Below are 21,102 nucleotides of genomic sequence, written 5' to 3'. Positions count from 1 at the left end.
CATCACAAATATACCTTCTCCTCACCTCTCCCTGCCCTACTGCAGTGGGTAAGAGGAGGGGGCATTAATGAGAAACCCACGAAAGCAGGTTTTTCTGTGTTTGCTCTCATTTGCATCGCCTTTGGGAAGTCACAACATACAGAAGAGTTTGCCCCTGTCACCTTTTGTGCCGTTCAGTTTTGGTCTCTGCTAGCCTAATATCATAGGGTAAATGTAAACCTATACAGCCTTAGTTATCATATCACTTGCAGTGGTTGGGGCCCAGTGACACCAGTAGGAAAAATGATGTCCTTGTTCAGCTCATCATATGGGCACCTTAAATCTGGTGAGGACAAATGGGGAGGTGATGTGCATGTTCAGGCAGGGAACTTATTGCTTGACACGGATCAACAGAGCACTTAAGAAATCAGTGCAGTGGGAAATCAATATGAGTCCCAGCCAACTCTTATTCTGTGCTCTTTTGCCAATGCAGAAAGGGAGAGAGAGGAGGAAAGAGAGAGAGAGATGGAACCTATCTCACACCTGACTTATTTTGGGTGATATATATCTCTCATTTCATTTTGTTTTTATTATCTTTTATTTTCCTCAGAAATTGCTTATACTGGATAAGGTATGTAAATAAAAAAAAAAAAGGAGGAATTGGTATAGCTTTGAGAACTGTAACTCGGAGAGTAAATTGGATCATTTAAGGTTCTTGCCAAAGGATTGGAGGAGTTTTGATTAATTCATTAATGCATTTTTAACTTCAAATATTCATTGTTTTGTGAAGTTATTTCCATGGGGGAGAAGGTGTTGGTGTTTGAAACCCCCATTTGGGGAGAAGATGGTGTAGATATTGGGTGTATGGAGGTTTGAGTGGTCCATGAATTAGGGTCAGTGGACTTAGAGTCCTAGGAATGTCCTGAGCCCCTCAATCCTCAGTTTGTCTCTTTGGAAAATGCTTTTAACTGTGTGGATCCTGTTGGCTTCACCACTCAGAATTCATAGGGGCAGAGTTTTTTCTGGATTTATTGTGTAACTAAGGTGTGGTGTGTTTTAAAGACTTTTTTTTTTTAAGTTAACTCACTGATGTTTGAATTATGATCTGGTACAAAATACACAAAATCAAAATTTTGTTCTGTGTTATATTGCAAGTGGCTTGTGCTAAATGTCCTCTGGTCAGTGTGAACTTACAGCATTGTCATTTTTTTTTAAAGAGAGAGAGAGAGAATTTTTTTTAATATTTATTTTTTAGTTTTCGGTGAACACGATTTCTTTATTTTCATTTTTATGTGGTGCTGAGGATCTAACCCAGTGTCCCGTGCATGCCAGGCGAGCGGGCTACTGCTTGAGCCACATCCCCAGCCCCAAGCATTGTCATTTTTGACAGTGCAGGAATGGAGGCCATCAGCCAAAACCTACTTATTCTATGACCACCACACTTCATATGTTTATTTTAAACTTTTGCTAAGTTCAATGCACAAATCTTAAAAATAAGGAAAAATTGTATTTCCTCCTTCTTAACTACAAGTCCAGCTTTGTAATATAGTACAATCTCCGAAATTATAACAACAATTATGTTTCTTTCTTGTCATTTATTTGCTCCCATTCAGGCAAGCAGAAATTAAGTGAAGGAAATAATACATGATTTATATTTAAGCCTCTTTCTCATTTCATTACCTCTATTGTTATGTTTTATGCAAACAAATGAAACTATTGTATTAAGCTAACTACTCAACTCTTCAAAATAAGAGGAAAGAAGGTTTTTGAAGTCATAATATAAAGACCACTTGAAGGTATTTTCATTTATTCTACATACATTTACTCTTGTTTTAAAAGCTTGTATACTTTATTTTTTGATTAAACATTTTCAATATTCTCATTCTTGAATTGCCTTTTCTGAATTATTATCATGAAGTGAAAGGCTATACATATACACAAAGAACTCTTTGAAATTATTTTCAATGTAAAATCCTCCCAAATTTATTAGGGAGGGAAAAATCTATATTCAATCAATGTTTGAATTTTGCAAAAGACCTAATTTCTTTGACTTCTGATTAAACAGAAAGCCAAATAGGGCAGTAAGCAAGAGCAAACAATCTGTTTTAAGAGGCACTGGGTACTGAACTTATTGATTCTGCTTTAAATAACACCAAACACATCCCGGCTCCTTTCCAGATTTCTCTAGAGGTGGACACCTGCTTTGCCTTCACAAGGAGGAGGTTTGTACTCCACGTTCCTATACAGCCCAGCGTGAGTTTTTAGCGTGTCAGTCAGTGAGTTAGAGGGAAAGGGGAAAGAGAAGCTAATCAGGATGAAATGAGATTAAAGGCTGTCTAATTTTACAGCAACTGTGATCCATCAGCCACTGTGAAAGTGACAGTGGAAATGAATGATGGAGACAGACAGGTGGGGCTGTACATTTCACTGATTTATCCTCAAATGCACTGGGCCTTATTTTATTGAGTGAACATGACCGCATTTATCATGACTGTCATCTAAAGCCACTTCCCTCCATTTAAAAAGGTCACTTTACTCAGAGGGAGTAGGAGAGAGGCACTTTCAAATCAGATTTAAAATCTAATAACACATGTTTATAAGGCCCTTTGTGAGATTTCCCAACTTTACTATAAACAGACTAGTAGTCCCAGAAGGAAAGAGGTGGGGGGAGCCACAAAATTGAAAAGAAAAAAAAAAGAAAAGAACCCCCCCACCCAAAACCCCAAAATATACTTTGGTCATCTGATGGAGCCCTTTCATTTAGTCTCTAAATTTGAAACAGTCTGTACTTTTTTTTTTTTTTACCTTTCTAGCTCTAAACACCTGATCTACTCTGGTCTGGGGATTGAAATGAAGTATGCACATTGAATATTTTTAGTTAAGAAGGTAGGAAGCAGATGATGTTATAGAATAATAAACTTGGAGCAAGGATAAATCATACTATTTACTTTGCAGTATGACTTATCATCACCACACATGAAATCTAGGGTAGCAACTGCTACAAGCCAAATCTCAGCTACAATTAGCTCATATACCTGTGAATTGTTAATTTTAGCCATAAACATTTCAGAGTTTTAACCTACACCTCTACCAGTGCAATAAAATGTCTTAGAAGGTTATGCACAAAATCTTTCTCTGTGGATGTGAACATAGTCAGACTGTCAGAGTGCTATATGTTGCTTTTCACAATAATAACCACTATTACCAAGCATTTACTATGTGCCATGTATGTGTAAATTAAGTCATTATACTTATATATATATACCTATATTATGTCTGTAAAAATATAACAACACACATGTTTGGTTCATGCTATTCATTTGCTTGCACTCAGGCAAAAATTAAGTGAATGGGAAAATTCACAATATAATACCTGATAAAATATTATTATGATAAAATATATTGATATAAATCTACCTATGTTTGCATGCATATTTCCTTTAATACAAATAGCTATGAAGCAGGCATTACTCATCCATTTTATATCTATAAGAAATACTGAGGCCTTGAGAGGTTAATTCACTTGTTGAAGGTCATATTCAGCTAATGAATGGCAGAGATTGAATCCAAACACGGGAATATCAGGACCCCAACCCACGCTCTTATTCATTTCACTCTACTGATTTTCAATAGGTATGTTCATCCAACCAATAAGTAATTACTGAGTACCTGAGTGTTCAATGATGGTATTCCTGAAATTTGTATATAATTTTTATACTGAATCATATTTTAAATGTGTTTATTAGTTTGATATTTGAAGAAATCCTTAAGTAAAGCAAGTAGACACTGCTTTAAATTTGTTTTCTGTAAATCTGGGTATTTAAATAGTTGACATTCTTAAAATAGTGTACATTTGTTTGATGGAGTCAGAAAAACACTTAGCAAATCAGCCAGTAAAGGTTGGGTAAAGAGTCTATCGGCAGAAGGTTATTCTTATTATTTTTTAAATCGGAAGTCCCCATTTCAATCTTACAATTAGATTCATGAATATCAGGGGCATAGAGGTCTTTTTCCTGGCATAGAAAAGGCCCAGAGGGCTTGTTTGTATTATGAAGGTCTTACTCTACTGAGGATCAACACTGCTCTGTCTCCTCCCTTGTTTTCTCTCTTGCAACAGAAAGCCTAGGTACCCTTCCCATGTATGCACGCATTTTCACGAGAATGCACACATATTCATGAGAATCCAAACAAGAGATTGTGTAGGGCAATGTCAAGTGTATAGGACTGCCCATTCAATGGTTATTGAATGTTTGTCATTTCAATGCAACAGTTATAGAGATCTTCATTTCCTTTTGGACTCAAATACATAAACTTGCAAAACTATCCAAAATGACATGTTTCTTAATATTTTTGGAAAAGTGATTAAACACCCATGGTAAAATACAATCTAAAAAAAAAAGGAGGATATATTCAGCACCAGTAAGTTCCTCTCCTATTCCTGACCCTTAATCTGTCACTCTTCTCCCTTAGAGGCCATCACTGCCATTTTCTTTAGAACAGATGGTAGCAACATACTATATAGATGCATTGTTCAGTATCTTGCACTTTTGCACTAAAGAATATATTCATTTATTCCCCATTAATCAAATGTGTTCTGTGGCTACTCCATGCCAGGAAAGGCTGTACCTGCTGAGAGGTCCTGGGAACAATATCTAGGAGCATCAAGTCAGAGCAGGCGCATTTATACACAAATAAAATAGGCCCTTTTGTTTCAAATGACAAGTGCAACAAAGACAAGTCAATTAGGGTCTGGAAGAAAAAGTGACAAGGGCAGGGAGCTCTGATGGTGGCTGGAGAGGCCTTTCTGATGGGTGACTTTAGAGTAGAGGAGTGACTCAAATGAGGAAGGGAGCCAGGCAGGTGCAGGTGCAGGTATCGCCAAGGCAGAGGTCTTGAGACACAGGTTGGGAATGACTTCAGCTCAGCAGGACCAGGAGCAGAGGTGTCTGAGCAGAGCTCTAGGAGGGAGGTCATGGGTGGATCAGTGTGATGTGGGAGGGAATGATCAGAAGATAACACTGGCACTGTCTTCAGCTGCATTATTTTAAATGTCTGCAGTGTTCTGTTTGATGTGTGTCCTGTAATTTATTCCTTTCCTTTCTGATGGCCATTTATGAATTTATTCAACAAACATTTGACCAAAGACTCATTATGTGTAAACAGTTTTCAGGTTGCTGATAATGTAGCAGGGAACAAAGCAGATAATGTTCCTTCTTTCCTAGAGCTTTTATCCCTACATTATAGGGAGAGAGAAGAACACAAGCAATGAAAAGAGTGAAGAGGAACACAGTCAGATGGCATGAAGAGAAACTGGGTGGGACAGTGGGCTAGAGGGTAAGTCTCTGGTTGCTGATCCAGTTGGAATGGTCTGGGAAGACACTACTGTGGAGTGATAATTAAGGTAGAATTTGGAGAGTGAGATGGAGTCATGTGTTAAAAAATAAGGGGAGAGAATCCAGGCAGAGTGCAGAAGTCGGGATGAGTCAGCTGTGTTGGAGAAGCAGAGGAAAAAACCTGTGTGTGGGGAACACCAAGGGCAAGGGCCAGTCAGGCAGCAGCTGAGGCCAGAGCTCAGACAGAGGCTGCCGAGGGGGTCTTATAAAAAGTGGTGTGCATTTTATTCCAAGGGTGTTAGATAGACACTGGAGGGGTGCAAGCAGCAGGTCAGCATGATCTGACTTGTGTTTTAGAAACATCATTCTGACTACTCTTCATAATGAAGGAGTGAAAGAGAGAGACCTTCCATGCTGAGAGATGATGGAAGATTGACTAAGAAAGAACATTAGGGATACAGAGAAGGAATTTGGGCTGCAAGCGAATGCTATTACGAACAGTCCTGTGTTTAGTGTGTATGTAGACACCCAACACACACAGAGGAGTTTACTGCAGGATGAATTCCTCCAAGGAAAATTGCCAGGCAAAAACGGTTGCATTTTACATTTTGATGGACCATTATGGCTTGGAGATGAAGTGTTCCCTGAAAGCTCATGTGTGAGGCCATTCAGGAATGTTCAGAGGTAAAAATGACTAGATTATGAGAGCTGTAACCTTAGTGGATTCATTCATTTTATGGATTACTAATTTGAATAAACCAACTAGGTGGTAAACTGTAGGCAGGTGAGGTGTGGCTTGCTTGAGGAAGTAGTTGCTTTGGGGATTTATATTTTGTCTCTGGCACCTCCTCTCTCTCTACTTCCTGACCTCCATGAGTTGAATAGCTGTCCTTTGCTGTTCCTCCGCCATGATGTTATGCCTCACCTCAGGCTCAGAGCAATGAAGCCAGAGAGCACAGAGACCTCTGTGCACTGAGACAAGAAACCAGAAGCCCAAAATAAACTTTTCCCCCTCTAAGTTGTTCTTTTCAGGTATTTTAGTCACAGCAAAGCAAAACTGACAACACACGGACCTTCTCACATTGTACTCCATTTTTACATTTATATCTTTGCCAACATGATAGATGAGCAGTTGGTGTCTCATAGTTAAAATTTAAATCTGTGTCCATTTATTATGGTACCGATTGAACATCTTTCCATACATTTAAAATCCATTTGTATTCTGTATATTTTTCTGTTGGGTTTTGATTTCTTGATATAACTTATTTTATGTATAATGAAATGATTTCTGTTTTTAAGGTATTCTTTTCTTGGGAGTTATCTAAACAGGAAAAATAAATGATATTTTGGAAGCATGGTTTTGTTAGAATATATATTTGTGAGATATTTACTCATTGAAGCAAATTCAAATAGCAATTACATGCTGTTGAAAACAAATATAACCTGAAAGAAAGATGTATTTAATAATACTGAATGAATATTCCTTGCCGTAGAATCCTGGAGGGGTTCCCTTCCCAACAATTTATTCGATTTTATAGTAAATGCAATTGAAAAACATAAACATTAAAATTTTTGCTAGTTAGATTAATCCTATCATTTAATCTCTTCGCAAAGATCTAGCAACTTGACTAATACTTTTCTGGAGATAGAAATAGACACATAATAAAACATCTAATACATTAGCAGGTGCTTGATAGATATTACTGAGTAAGTAATCCACATAAAAACTCTGCTACTTTTTTTCTGGGATGTACCATACCCGAAAACTACAAATAAGTGGGAAATTGTGTATGTAGGGACGATTTGATTGTTATGGACAGTTCATTTGGAAACTTCAGCCCTTTAAGAGAATGGTCTGAATGCAATGATGAATTTGTGAACTCCCTGAATTAAAAGTTTGTAAACTCCTCCCCCCCATTTGCTTTTGTACACAGGAAGCCATATTCTCACAGCGAAGACATGGTTAAGTGCGGTTAAGATTTGCAAATCTAAAAAATGTGCACATGTGTTAGGCTTTGGAGGCGGTGCGAGAACCAAATCAGCTTATTCCTCTTTCATAGCTCAAAATTGTATCTAAGACCCTTAGAGGGTCTTTCTGACAGTGAGGTTTCCTTTTCTACTCCTGGCTCTGTGCAACTATTAGATTGAGTGCAGATCTTTACTGTATCACTTGCCTAGTGATGGTACAGTATATTAAAATTACCTGTCTCTTTTTTGTCACCCCCAAAGAATCTATGAGCTCCTTGAGGCCAGACTGTGTCCTAGCTTCAGTTTTTATGCCTTTCATGATAATTAGAGATATTAATGTATCAATAAATGTTAGCACATGTAAGTGAACACTAGCTAAGAAAGAGCGTGGAATTTACTTCTTTGGAAGGTACAGAAAATGTGACGAATGCCAGCTGATGTGAAGGAGGGAGGAAGTGAAGGAAGAAAAGAGGGGTGGCTTCTAGAAGGATTGATGCCATCCTATGCAACACAAATGTCAGTTTTAAGAAAATGAGATTGGCAAACTCTTCAGGGACTGGACATATATTTCTTTCAGGACCTCTCCTAGCACCTAATTGTGCAAAGGGCAAAGGTTTTCAATAAATCCTTGTTGATTTACAGTTTTGGCTCTGAGCATTGAAATTGGGGAAGTGCTAATAACCAGTTAGACTAAGGTGACTTAAAATAGAACTTCTATTAACTATTTAAGCAGAGCTGATTTTCAAAGCCTTACTTTTGTTTTAATTAGAATACTTTCATCAATATGTTTACAAATTACATTTGCGTTATTATAATATCAATTTTATTTTGGATTCATCCTAACAATTCAAATATAGTTTTATTTCAACTTTGGAAAGTAATATATATATATATATATATATATATATATATATATATATATATATATATATATATACACACACACAAAATCTTTGGGAATGAAGGCTCAATCCCTTGCAAAGATGAGTTTTAGTTTTCTTCTGCTTTATGAAGTGTGGTGTGTTTCTTACAGGAATTTTCAGAGGCGTGTTGAAGGAACATGTTAGTGCCTGCAAGATTGTTTTTGCCCACATGCCCCAAGTGCACAATGTCTTGCTGGTCATATCTTTCTGGAGAAGTAGGAAGTAGAAGTTTCATCATTCTACACTAAAAAAGAATTATTTAAAGAATAGTGGATTTCTTAAATAAATTGAGTATTAGAGCAACAGATAGTATTTAAATGTTTGAAAATAAAATCCTTGACAAAGGTCAAGAGAGAGTAAGGATTATTTTCACTATGGATCACATAGCAACATAATAGAAAAAATGATTGTTAAATAGTTTATAATTCTCTTAGATGATTGCCAGAAAGATGCCGCAGATGATTGAGGGCAGAGGGAAGGCAATGGGTGTCATCCATATAATGAGGACAGAAGGGTTTGCTGATGCTGATCACACAGGCTCAGTACTGGGAAGGGAACATCAGCAGTTCACATGAAAATCCATGAGGTTTCAAAAGGTCCATTTAAGAATCATTCATTTATCAGCTCATTCATTCAATCATCTTATTCAAAAATATATACTGTGCTAAACTCTGAATGGTAAAGATTAATTGCATATCATTCCTGTGCTGTAGAGCAGACAGGAGACTGAGGGGTAGGGGCAGAGAGAGAGAGAGAGAGAGACAGAGAGACAGAGAGAGAGAGAGAAATGTGAACAAATAAGTAGAATACAAAACACTGTATGATAAGAGAAATAGATACTCCAGAGAAGAAATAACTAAAACTCCAGGAATAAAGTAGGCTTAAGCCAAATCATAAGGCTAAAGAGAGATTCCTCCCCCCCAGAGTCTCACATCAGCAAAATCATTATCAGTAAAAGTAATATTGTTTCGTCAAATATTAATTGAGCTCCTACTATGTGCCAGGGCTTGGACTAGACTGAATAATGTTATTTTTAATTTTAATTAGCTTATTTTCTAATAATGAATTTTTAAAATTAGATCAATGTTTTAAATATTCTCAATATGAGATCATATTATTACAAATATCAACCTTTATTAAGGCCAGAAAAAATGTGTTTGGGGAAAATGAACAAATCAAAGTGACGCATTATTATCTATGCTGTCCTTACTGCAGCTATCTGTCCAGCTCCCCTGCTCAAGATCCCTTCTGCACCACTCCCTTCTTGGACAATCCAGCAGTCATGGCCTCCACACGGCTTCATTCTCTCCCAACATGTGGAGCCACCTGGTTATCTGGAAGTAGTTGACAGCATCCTTGGAACTGTAATACCTTTGTTTCTTTTAGGTCACCCTCATTACAATTCCTTGTGTTGATTCAATGTGTCATTGCTGCATTTATTGGGCTTCAAAGAATAAATACTTTGCTACAGAGATTCAGAAGGACGTGTGTTACCCAGGCCTCTGATGGCATTTCATGGTGTGTGCATGTGTCAAGGATACCCCATGAGCCATAAAGCAGGTGGGCCAGGAGATCAAGGCTACACCAAGCCAACAGCGTGTAACACAGAGGGTAGATGCCAATGTGGCCCATGATCTCAAGAGAAGAGCTCAGGACTCTTCCTGGCCATCAAGAGTCATCAAGAGCTGCCTTTTGAGAAAGTTCCAGTCTCTCTTGCTGGGAAAAAGTGAAGAACTAAAACTGTGCAAATCAGAAGAGAGAAACATGCAGAGTGCTATGATGCATTCCTATTCTTTTTTTTGGCATTGCTTTTTTACTGGCATAACTAGACATCCACTGAATATTAAGTAATATTTGTTTATGAATAGATTTGAGAACATGAATATTTGGTACTTCTCCTGACTTAGAATTTAGGCTGAAACCTAATGTTGAAGTTGATCTGAAGGTATATACTAGGTTTACTATGCAGGACTTGCTAAAAGCGGCCCCTAAACTGGTTTTGATCAGGTGTGTGTGTGTGTGTATGTTCACACTCCATATGTATTCAGTTTATATATACAATGATATGACAGACAATTACTGACCCAGCTTTTTATTTTTTTTCTTAAGAGAGTGGTTGAGTCATTGTATGAAGTTGTAGGAATCCTGTGCATTTTCTACCCACTAGAGGAACAGAGAATGCTCCTTCCATCCTCCACCTCAAGACGGAGCCAAGAAATCTTGGGCCAGGTATTTCCATGCCTCCAGGAGCTCTGCAGGCGCAAGAAGAGGTCTGGAGTTCAAAGCCAGCAAAAGCAAAAGTGAAGTGCTAAGCAACTTTAGATCCTGTCGCTAAATAAAATACAAAAAAGGGCTGGGGATGTGACTCAGTGGTCGAGGCCCCTGAATTCAATGCCCCATACCAAAAAAAAAAAAAAAAAAAAAAAAGAAGAAGAAGAAGAAGAAGAAAAAGAAAAGGAGGAGGAGGAGGAGGAAGAGGAGAAAGAAGAGGATGAGGAAGAGGCGGAGGAGGAGGAGGAGCAGGAGGAGGAGGAGGTCTGGGGGCAAGAGGCTGATGGGAGCCATCTATGGTGGTAGTATGATGGGAACCTGGGGTTGAAATGGGCCTGTGCTTTTGGATATGGCAGGGTAATGGTACCCAGGGCCTTCTGTGGGCTAAGCCTGTTCTCTAGAAGCCTGCTTAGCCACAGTTGTCTTAAGAGGACCTTCTACACACTACCAAAGAAGGTTAAGTACCAGGTCAAGGAGACCCTAATAGAAGCTATGTAGTAGGTATCCCATGGTGAAGTGGGAAGTGTTCAGAAAGAAGTTCACAACAGAACCCATAAAGTCAGCTCATCCCAAAGCAAAGTCAGCTCTGTGCCATTTATCTCCTGCAGAGCAAAAAAGACAGGTTTTTAAAAGCACCAGGCAAATAAGGGCTTTCCTCCCTTTGTGTCTCCCTCCTCCAGCTCCATCCCTGGTGGGACCAGACTCTTCAGGATTGTTAACATCATTCAGGGCAGGTCAGCCTTGCTCAGCTGCACGTCAACACAGCTGTGTGGGAAAGAGTTAACAGAGCAGGATTGACACTGTCTCCCAAGAAAGGCCTCCTAGCAAAGTTGGACTTTGGCTAGCTTCTGAGAACTTTCATTTCACGAACATTCTCCTACCTTAGCGGATAGGAATAGCTCTCTGAACCCAGGCTGTTTGAACAAATGAGATTCATGTTGAGCACCTGCTTCTCTTCTGGGAGTCTGGAGTTTTGGCATGTTCTAGAAGATGCCCACTTGACCAATAACCCATGGACCTGAGTCTCTAGTGAACTTTCCTGGAAGATAGGTTTTCACATATTACAATTTGACACTGGAAGAAATTCAGGTATGTCTTGTGTAGCCCCGTTGGGACAGGGGTCTTTGAAACTTGAGCTGAGTTTTCTTCTGGGCTTAGCCCCATGCACCTTTTACCTTTGTTGATTTTGTGCTGTATCTTGTTGCTGTAATAAATCATAACTGTGAGTACAACTACAGAAAGATCACATTCGTCCTCCTAGTGGGTAACTAAAGTGGTCTTGGAGATTTCTGGATACAATAGGAGCCAGAGACACTTCAAATATGTTTAGGGAATAAAGTTTTCCTTTACCAACCCCAAATGGCTGGGGACTTTCTGAGGTATAGCTCACAGGGACAGTTGAGACACCTAATAGAGGGAGTATGAAATGTCAGTACTTGCAAAAAAAAAAAAAATCAGGTTGTTTTCTGTTGGCCTTATATATGAAGCTCATTTAATGGACTATGAATGTACACATTGCTGAAAAAATGGCTTCTGTACTCCCCAGAAGCACTTTTAGCTGGGGAAACAGGGATCCAGGTGTCCTCTGGCTGGAATCAATGTGCACATCTCTCCTGAGAATGCACCAGTGACCAATAGTGTCTCTCCAGAAGTGCTAGATGATTGATGAGGGAAATTGACACCATGGAAATTTTTATTTCCTTAGGAAATTTGAACTCTGCTTGAAACACCACTACAGACATATGTGAGATCATTTTGAACTAACAATGCAGAGTGTAAGAGCTCTGTGTCAAAGAAATCTAGAGAAAGGAAGGGTTGTGGGGCTTAGCTTAGTCAGACTGCAATGAACCATCTTCAGTCTCTTCCCAGCCATTACATCCTTCTGTGCCTTCATGGACTCCTCTACTTTATCTTTTTTTTTTTTAAAAAAGAAAGAAAATGCAAACATTTTCTACCCTGTTGGCCCTTCTAGCGACCATTAGAGTCCACTATCTGGGTCACAAAGTAAGCCCATGTGCACAAAAGGGGATACAGTGAATGACTGGTCTAGAGATGGTGTCATGACAAGCTGGGCCTAGGGACTGTCATACTGGAGCTGAAGGGAGATCTTTCTTTTCTGTACACAAGTTCTAGAGCTGCTTATGGAAATAGAGAAGCAGATCTGAGCAGAGAAGGAGCTCATGTTGTGAGGAGAAAGGAGACCTACAGAGACAGAATCCTATGTCATTTTGAAAATTTGGTTCTTAGGCATCCGAAGGCCAGTGCTGCCCTGTCCTTCTCAGCACGTGGCCCAGTAAGTTCCTTTTATCCCTTGCAATAGCCTCCTCCCAAGTCTCTCTGCTTTGGCTTAGTCTTCAAAAAGTACTCATCATGGCCCTCTGAAGCCTGACTCAGTGGATAACATTCACTTTCATTCAGTCTTTCCTTAGTCTTCATCACCCTGGGAATATATTTTAAAGATTTCAAAATGGCCTGCGAGGATCACATGGTCTGAACACTGAATACTTTTCCAACCTTTCTGTACCACTGTCTTGGCTGAGGGTGCTCCAGCCATGCTAGGTTCTGTGCCGTCCTCCAACATTCCCAGTGTGGTTCACTTTCAGGGAACTGGCACTTGCTGTTCTCTCTGCCTCATGCAAAGATTTATGAATGGAAAATCATTCATAAATCTGCATAATTTCCCCCATCATCCAATTCTCTGCCAGAAAGGGAGGCCTCCTCTGAAATCCTATCTAAAAAGTTGTCCTATGTCATTCTTACTTCTTTACCCTACTTTGGTGCTCTCAATAGTACTTGACAATGCTCATAATTACAGAGATTTATTTTTTGCACCATCTATTTCCATACTAGTATGTTAACTGCATAGGTAAGACAAGGATTATATTGCTCACCACTGAATCTCTAATACCTAGGAAAAGGCTTTGCATTAAATATATACCTAATAAGTATTTGTTAAATTTGACACAATAATTTAAGTTATTGAATTGGATTTATGTTCTTTGTAACCAATACTTTAAAATTTCAAATAAAGAAGCAATTTGGTTAAGTTGAAATATAAATTGATCAAGTACATAGTGTTAGCCACTTAGTTCAGTTTTGGAGATTTGGAGACTTACATATATCTTGCTTTTTAAAATGGAAGATTTTGTGTGTGTGTGTGTGTGTGTGTGTGTGTGTGTGTATGCACGCATGCTAAGGATTGAACCCAGGGCCTTGTGAATGCTAAGTACATGCTCTACCCAAATTGAACTACATATCCAGCCCCAGACCAGGGTTGGTATCATTTAACTATGTGAGTTTGAGAATTGTGATTTTCTTCATCAGTAAAATGTTGATTATAATATCTACCTCACAGGGTAATTGTGAGAATCCAATTAAATTGGGTAACTTATGTGAAGCACAGGGCTCATTACAGACAAAGTATAAAAGGTAGTGCTTTTTTGTTCCCTTTCTCTAATTCCTCCACCAAAGATTCCTGCACCATTTAATTTTATAAGGGACAAAAAAAAAAAATCCCCAAATAAACAAAGCTCTTTCAGTTAAGATACTAACTACTTAATAAAAATATACAATTGCTCAAGCACGGATTTGATATACAACTGAACAAAATGCAATTTTGGCTCATTGGGGCAAGAACATCCTAGAAGTTGATTGCATCTTGACATGTGGGTAGGATGAAGTGACATGAGATAGGTCCTCAAATTTTCAACAGTTACGTTGATGACATTCAAAGTGTTAGTTTAAATTCACTTCCCAACACAAAATGCAAAAGAAGAATGAGTGATTTAGTGTGTGTGTGTGTGTGTGTGTGTGTAGGGGGGTACTGGGGATTGAACCCAGGAGTGCTGAGCTATATTCACAGCACTTTTTAGTTTTAATTTTGAGACAGTTTTGCTAAGTGGCTGAGGCTGGCCTTGAGCTTGCAATCCTCCAGCCTCAGTCTCCCAAATCACTGGGATAACAGATGTGCACCACGTTGCCCAGCTGAATTTCATTTAATATTTTTTTAACTGAAATATATCAGATATCTGTTATCTGCTGTATATGAACAGAAAAGGATATACACAAATATATAGACCCTGACTATCAGGAGCCCACAGCTAATGGAAGAAATATTAACATGCTCATGTAAATTTAATACAAAATAGACTGTCATTACTGATGCACTAGAATTCCAATGTACAGAGAAAGATGAGACATGACATGAGTGATTTTTTTAGTTGTCTTGGAAAATAATATTTACAGGTGGGCCTCTGTATTGGGCCCTTGAAGAAATAGAGGGGAAACAGGGCTTCAGGACATTCCAGTCAATGCCACCTGTGAGCACCAGAGCTTGGAGGCCACAGACTGTTAAGACAGCTTTGTGGGCAGGACTGTAAGGCAGGTTTGGGGATCAATAGGAGGTGAAGTGGAAAAGTAGTGGGAGGTAAGGTAGCAGAGGCCCCTGAGTGCGAAACACTTGGCTATTCTTAGTAGAGAGGACCGGAAGGGAGTGAAAGGTGAACCTCAGGAACAGGATCTGTCCTTAGATCTTGTTAACGTTCTTACATCACGTGGGTATGCTTCTACTGAAATAAAAAAAAGCCATCATCTTAAAGTTCAGAAATCTAGCAAAAGAGAGAAAGGGCTCCAGAGGTCGAAATAGGAAGAGTGTAAAACAATATCTTGAAGTGTCAGCTCAGAAAACAGCAAAACAGCTGCATATAAAGACCAAGAGGCAAAGAAAATGGGAGGGTGGTAAGAGAATGAGAAAAAAAAATGAACTAATATGTAACCAGGGGTATATGTAGTATTTGAGGAGAGGGAAGAGGCAGGGAGATTTAATGTAATTGAGGAAAGAGGAAAAGGAGTAATGTTAATAACTAAGAAACTAGATGTTAGGGTCAACAAGACGGTGATTCAAATACCACATCCAACTCTCTTGAATTTTCTTTCCTTCATGTGGAGAAATGGAGAGTGACATTCTATCTATCTTGCAGAATGATGCCTCATCTTTGCATTATCACCCGACAAAACTCACTCTTCAATAAAATAGCTGACCAACTGTCCTCTTTTCTCATGAGAAGTATCTGAGCATCAAAGTCTAACAGCAAGGCCCAGACTCATTCAGCCTGTCTCCTTTATACCATTACTCACATCTGATGCCCTTTGTGTCCTTATTTACCTCCTTATTTGAGACTTCATAGTTTGTATTTAAAATGATTTCCTAGCATACACACTTCAGTCTCTTGTCCCTTTCTGCATTCTTCATAGAGGTCTAACAAAACCAGATCTTGGTTATATGCAAACCCATTCCAGTTTCCGGTTTCCATGGCTGAATATGACTGGAGAAATTGATATCGCTATGTGACAGTACACTATGGCTCATGGCTCAGGTGGCCCACCACCTGCTTTTATAAATAAAGTTTTATTTGCATACAATCACACCCAACAGCTTGGATACAGTCTATGGCTGCTTTCGTGCCACAATAGCAGAGGTGAATTGTTACAATGGAGACCTAATGGCTTGCAAAATCAAAAACATTGACTCTCTTACTCTTCATAGGAAAATGTTTGCTCACTTTTGTCTTAAATGACTATTGCACACTTTGTTCTCTCTTCTCAACTCTCTAACATCTGCTTCCTGATTTGCTTTTAGCCAATAACCTTGTTTTTTATTCTACTAAGAAAATAGAAACATTCAGAAAAGAACTCCCACCGGCTCTCGGTCTCATTCCCACAACATTACCTGCATCAATATACATGTCCTGCTTTTCTTTCTGTTTTTTATGGATGCACTGTCCATGCTTAATTCTAAAGTCAAGCTCTCTATTGTGCACCAGTTCCCATTTCTTCTCGACTACTCAAGGATACTTTTTTCCCCAGCAATTTTATCATGTCTTGCATCATTAACTCTTCCCTCTTTATCAGACGTCTCTTATCAGCAGAGATGCATGCTGTTATACTGCTCACCTTAAAAAAAGGACATTTCTAGAATCAATATTCTCTTCTTCCTACCTATCCCATTTTTCTCTTTCTCTTCACATAAATCATCCTCCAAAAGTTGTCTTTGCTCAAAGTTTCCAATTTTTTTTGTCTTTCAATTTCATTGCAGTCCTTTTTGATGAAGCTATTGGTTTTATCATTCCACCAAAACAAGTGTCCTTAAGTTAACCTCTGGTGGCTAGACCTTGTGTCATTTTTCAGTGTTCATATCATAGGACCTGAAACATTTGGCATGGGAGATTGTTCCTTTAAATGTGTCCTTCCAGGACACAGTTCTCTCCTGATTCTCTTTCTAGCTGGTTGGCTGTGCCGTGTTCATAGTCCTTACTGGTTGTGCCTTGTGTTCTTCATTTATAAACTTTGGCTTGACCTTAAATCTTTCCTCACCTCCATCCACACTCAGCACTAGGGTGATCTCCCAGCCACTTGACTTACACAAATGCCAATACAAGTTCCTCTGGGGTATGTGTGAAGTAGGGTTCTCCTGCATACCATGCTCTCTAACAAACCCCTGCCTGTCTCCTCCAAATGCTCTCCTTTCCACCTACAGCAGTGTCCACCCGTCCTTCAACTAGCTCAGGACAATAACCTGATGTCGTTCCTGACACCGTTCTTTCTCTTACTATGCTTGGTAAAATAAATTATATCTTCCTCTTGGGATAAAATATATCCTCTTACATGTATTTTCTTCACTTATTCACAAATATATAAAATGGATTATGGTTTATGTGCTTTAGTAATTGGTTCTTTTTACCTATTAATATGTTAAACTATTTTTATTTTAATAAATAGAAATCTTCATGTTTACTTTTTAATAATAGTATGCTATTATTTTGCATGGCTAAACTAATATCTGTCCATCATGTTAGATTCCAAATTTTTGATGCTATAAGCAATGCTAAAATGAATGCATTTGAAAATTGATTATTTCCTTAGGACAAATTCCTCAAAGTAGAATTGTGGAAAACAAGATCACTGTATTTCTTAAATTCCATTGTTCATATAATTTATACACATGTATAAATATAAATGAACACGTTTTTGTACATTCCTGAATGAAAGCCATATACTAATATTCATTGATGAAAATTACATAACAAATAAATGATGGGTAATTTAGTAATGCTTTTTATTAATTATATTTGAAATTGTTATAGTGAATCCAATACATGTAGCAGACATCCTATTTTCAATTTATAGAGACTGAGCCCTGTGACTATGGACTTAAGGACCACTCTTGTGTTAGATGCATGGCTTCCTTGGAGTTTATGGACTGGCAACCACTGCTTTGGTGATGATGATTTAAAGATGCAAGCCACTTAGCTGATCATCACCAGTGGGACCTGTTTCCTCTTTCATTCAAGTTGCTCATTTTGTGATATAACAAAGTGTTATAGTAATAATATTAACACTGGTACTAAGCAGGAAAGTTAAAAAGTTCTCATTAAAGCACAGTAATTATAAAAACATAACTGAAGTAAAATAGGATTTTAACTGTGGAATACTTAAATCCAGGGCTTCCTCCTTGGATTCGTGGCAACCACCTAAGCATTTCTCAGGCACTTGGACAAATGCTGAAGGAAGACTAAAGCTGTGAATTGCCAGGGCTATTGACACCCATTAGTTGAACTTCCTGTTCAAACTCACTTCTTTGCTGCAATTTTGAAGTGAGCCACTAGATGGTGTGCACTGTTCTTTGCACATCCCTTGGAAAAAGCATCCACAAGTATGCTCAGATATGGGGCTCCAAGGCCAACAACCACAAAGAAGAAAACTACACCCAGTGAGGCAAAAATTAAAGGCACATCTTTTAAAACTCGGGTGTTTATTTTTGATGCAGATTATACTGATTTGGAAAATGTCAATATTATTTTCTTTACTCTTCTAAGTAATTCCAAATATTTGAGCCGGTCCCAGATCTTTCTTTATTTTATAGCTATTCATAGCAATATGCTTTTGAACTTCATATTTTAGTTCTGAAAGCAACATGAAATAGTTTGTTTTCTTTTTTAAAAAAACTCATATGGACATATACTTAACAGAGATACCCTATGCTAATATTGTTAAAGATGGATTTTTTTAAATAGGCTAGTTTCTCAATATCTTGAGAGATCTGCAGAGAAGTCCTATGGCATTTATATGGCAGAGATATAATGAGTTTGAATTTACTGCTGCCCTTTAGTTTATAAGCAATTTTGATTCATCTTTCAATATAAACTTGGCATTTTATATTTGTTGTGTATGTGGTTGGGAAAATGATCTTGTTTTGTTTTGTTCTAGAAAATAATTCTATGAAAGAGTAAAACATCATTAAATTCAGTTTTTAAATGATAAGTTGCTTTAAGAAATAAACATTTTAGAGAAGACGTTAACAGACTAAAGTCCTATTCCTTAAAGTGGTCTCTCACATTTTATAAAAACATAGGCATGTGTCTATGAATGATGTGTTTTTAGTAGCATTAGCATAACTTTCACTTTTTACTGAATTCATTTAAATTCTGTAAGTAAAGAAGCAAACATTGTAATGATGTTGAAAAAAAAGGTCTTCTTCAACTTAAAGTCTCTCTCGGATTTTTTTTTTTTTTTGCAAATGCACATATATTTAAATATGATCTATTTTGAGTAGGCAGTTTTAACATATATTCCACTCGTTCTTGTCATCTTAACCTAGTCCTATATGAATTATAGCTCATCATCAAGCAGCGGTTAACTCTCCGAATCCTTAACAGAAGACACGGTAGCAAATCAGTGTGCACATCCTTTGTCAGGAAAAGAGCATTCAAGCCAATCAGGGCCTTGCAGCCATGAAGAGACGCTCAAAGTCCATTTCCTTGCACAATAATGAGATGAAACAAAAATGCCTATAGGTAGATTTTCAATTGGAAAATCTCAAAAGTCAGTGAAATTACTGAAAGGTCTTAATGGTGCTTTTGAAAACAGACACTAATTTTATGCTCTCATTCTTTGAATTACATTCATCTGACATTTAGAAGTAATTTTAAGGGAAAAAATTTTATTGACTGAGAACAAGATTTTCTTCAGCTATAATGATAAAGGATGACTATATTTAAAAAATATAGTTAACTCATAATTACTCAATGACCAGTGGTCTGGTTCATATCTTCTCCAGCATTAACCTCCTTTCAGCCTGTCTTTTGGTTATTTAATTCTTCAGAGAGTGGATCAAACCAGAGGGCAGTGGTAAGTGCAAATAAATTGATCAAGTATCAGCTATGAAAAAAATCTTTGAATTTTATTTTGTGTGTGGAAGGAATGGATGATTAAGGTTAAAATGTTATAAATGGTGAGGCTTTTAGCTTCCTTAACTTCATCTCTTTCTTCATCTACTCTTGAAAAGTTGATATTCACGTATTCATTCATTCAAGGAATAATTACTTATTGAGGCCTACCCTTTGCCAGACATCAGACACACATAATCTTGTTTCCTTACAGCTGCCATTAGCCCTCTTACTTAACTCTCCTCCCTTACAGATCTCACTGGTGCTACCTAAACACATGCTGACTTCCGAGTTTGTACTTCTGATCTCTTCCTCTGTCATATTTTTGTGTTCTATCTGTATAATGTCCCTCAAATAACTTAACCTATAATTCCTCCTTCCTTTATTGATACACTCGCAAAGTACTTATTGAACACCTATTAGTGTAACAGGCACAAGGCTGGTTAGGAAGTATAGACCCCTCAACTCAACATGTTCAGGACTAAATCCATTCTATCCTTCTATAATTGTATATATCTTCCTTGGTTTGATTTTCTGATCGATGGAGTCAACTCAATTTGTCAACCACGCCAGACTGTCTTTTACCTCCTAACTCCTAAAATTGGCAAGCATTGTTTAACTCTATGTACGAAATGCATTTTATTTTTTTTTTATTGGTTGTTCCAAAACATTACAAAGCTCATGACATATCATCTTTCATACATTTGATTCAAGTGAGTTATGAACTCCCATTTTTACCCCAAATGCAAATTTCAGAATCACATCAGTTGCACATTCACATTTACGAAATGCATTTTAAATTCAGGATTTTTTGATGATTTCCATAGTCATCACTGTAAATCAGATCCTTATTATCCCTTGCCCTGAGTTATGCAATGAATGGGTAACCTGGCTCCAATCTCTCCTTTTCCAATTCATCCTAAATTAGCTTTTTAAGCACAGATTTAATTATGTTAGTTCCCTGCTCAAAGGTATCTGGTGACTCCCCACTGACTATAGACTAAAATCCAAACAGTTTTCGTATAATCCTTTATACCTGATCTCAGCTCACCTTTTGGCATTTCCCAATTCTTTGCAATTTCCTAAGTTTAAAATGCAATGTCACATTTTGCTCTTGCTCTTGTTGTTCTCTCTTTGCCAGGCACAGTAAGACTGCATCACATTTGTATGTCACTTTCCAGTTGACAAGGGAGTTTTCTACCTATTTTCTGTATGGTAGATGGGAATTTTCCCCATAAATTTAAGGCTGAAACAATCAAAGGCATGACCATAGAAATGAGTTACTGAACAAGCTAACCTTGCTAATGATTAGCAAAAAAGCCTATACAAGTAAACAAAATGGTAAAAACTGATTAGGAAGAGGTGACATTTTTTACTAAATACAATGAGTTTGGAATATTTGGT

General features: G+C 37.8%; 1 protein-coding gene across 1 annotated transcript in view; it reads right to left on the bottom strand.

Annotated features, from left to right (window-relative positions):
* Nucleotides 1–21,102, bottom strand: part of Klhl14 (kelch like family member 14) — a 92,538-nt gene that overhangs the window by 20,276 nt on the left and 51,160 nt on the right. The window lies entirely within an intron of this gene.

This window comes from Marmota flaviventris, chromosome 16, assembly GCF_047511675.1.
Source record: "Marmota flaviventris isolate mMarFla1 chromosome 16, mMarFla1.hap1, whole genome shotgun sequence".
Taxonomy (NCBI): Eukaryota; Metazoa; Chordata; class Mammalia; order Rodentia; family Sciuridae; genus Marmota; species Marmota flaviventris.
The sequence above is the reverse complement of the archived record's forward strand: the minus strand, read 5'-3'. Positions and strand labels throughout refer to the sequence as shown.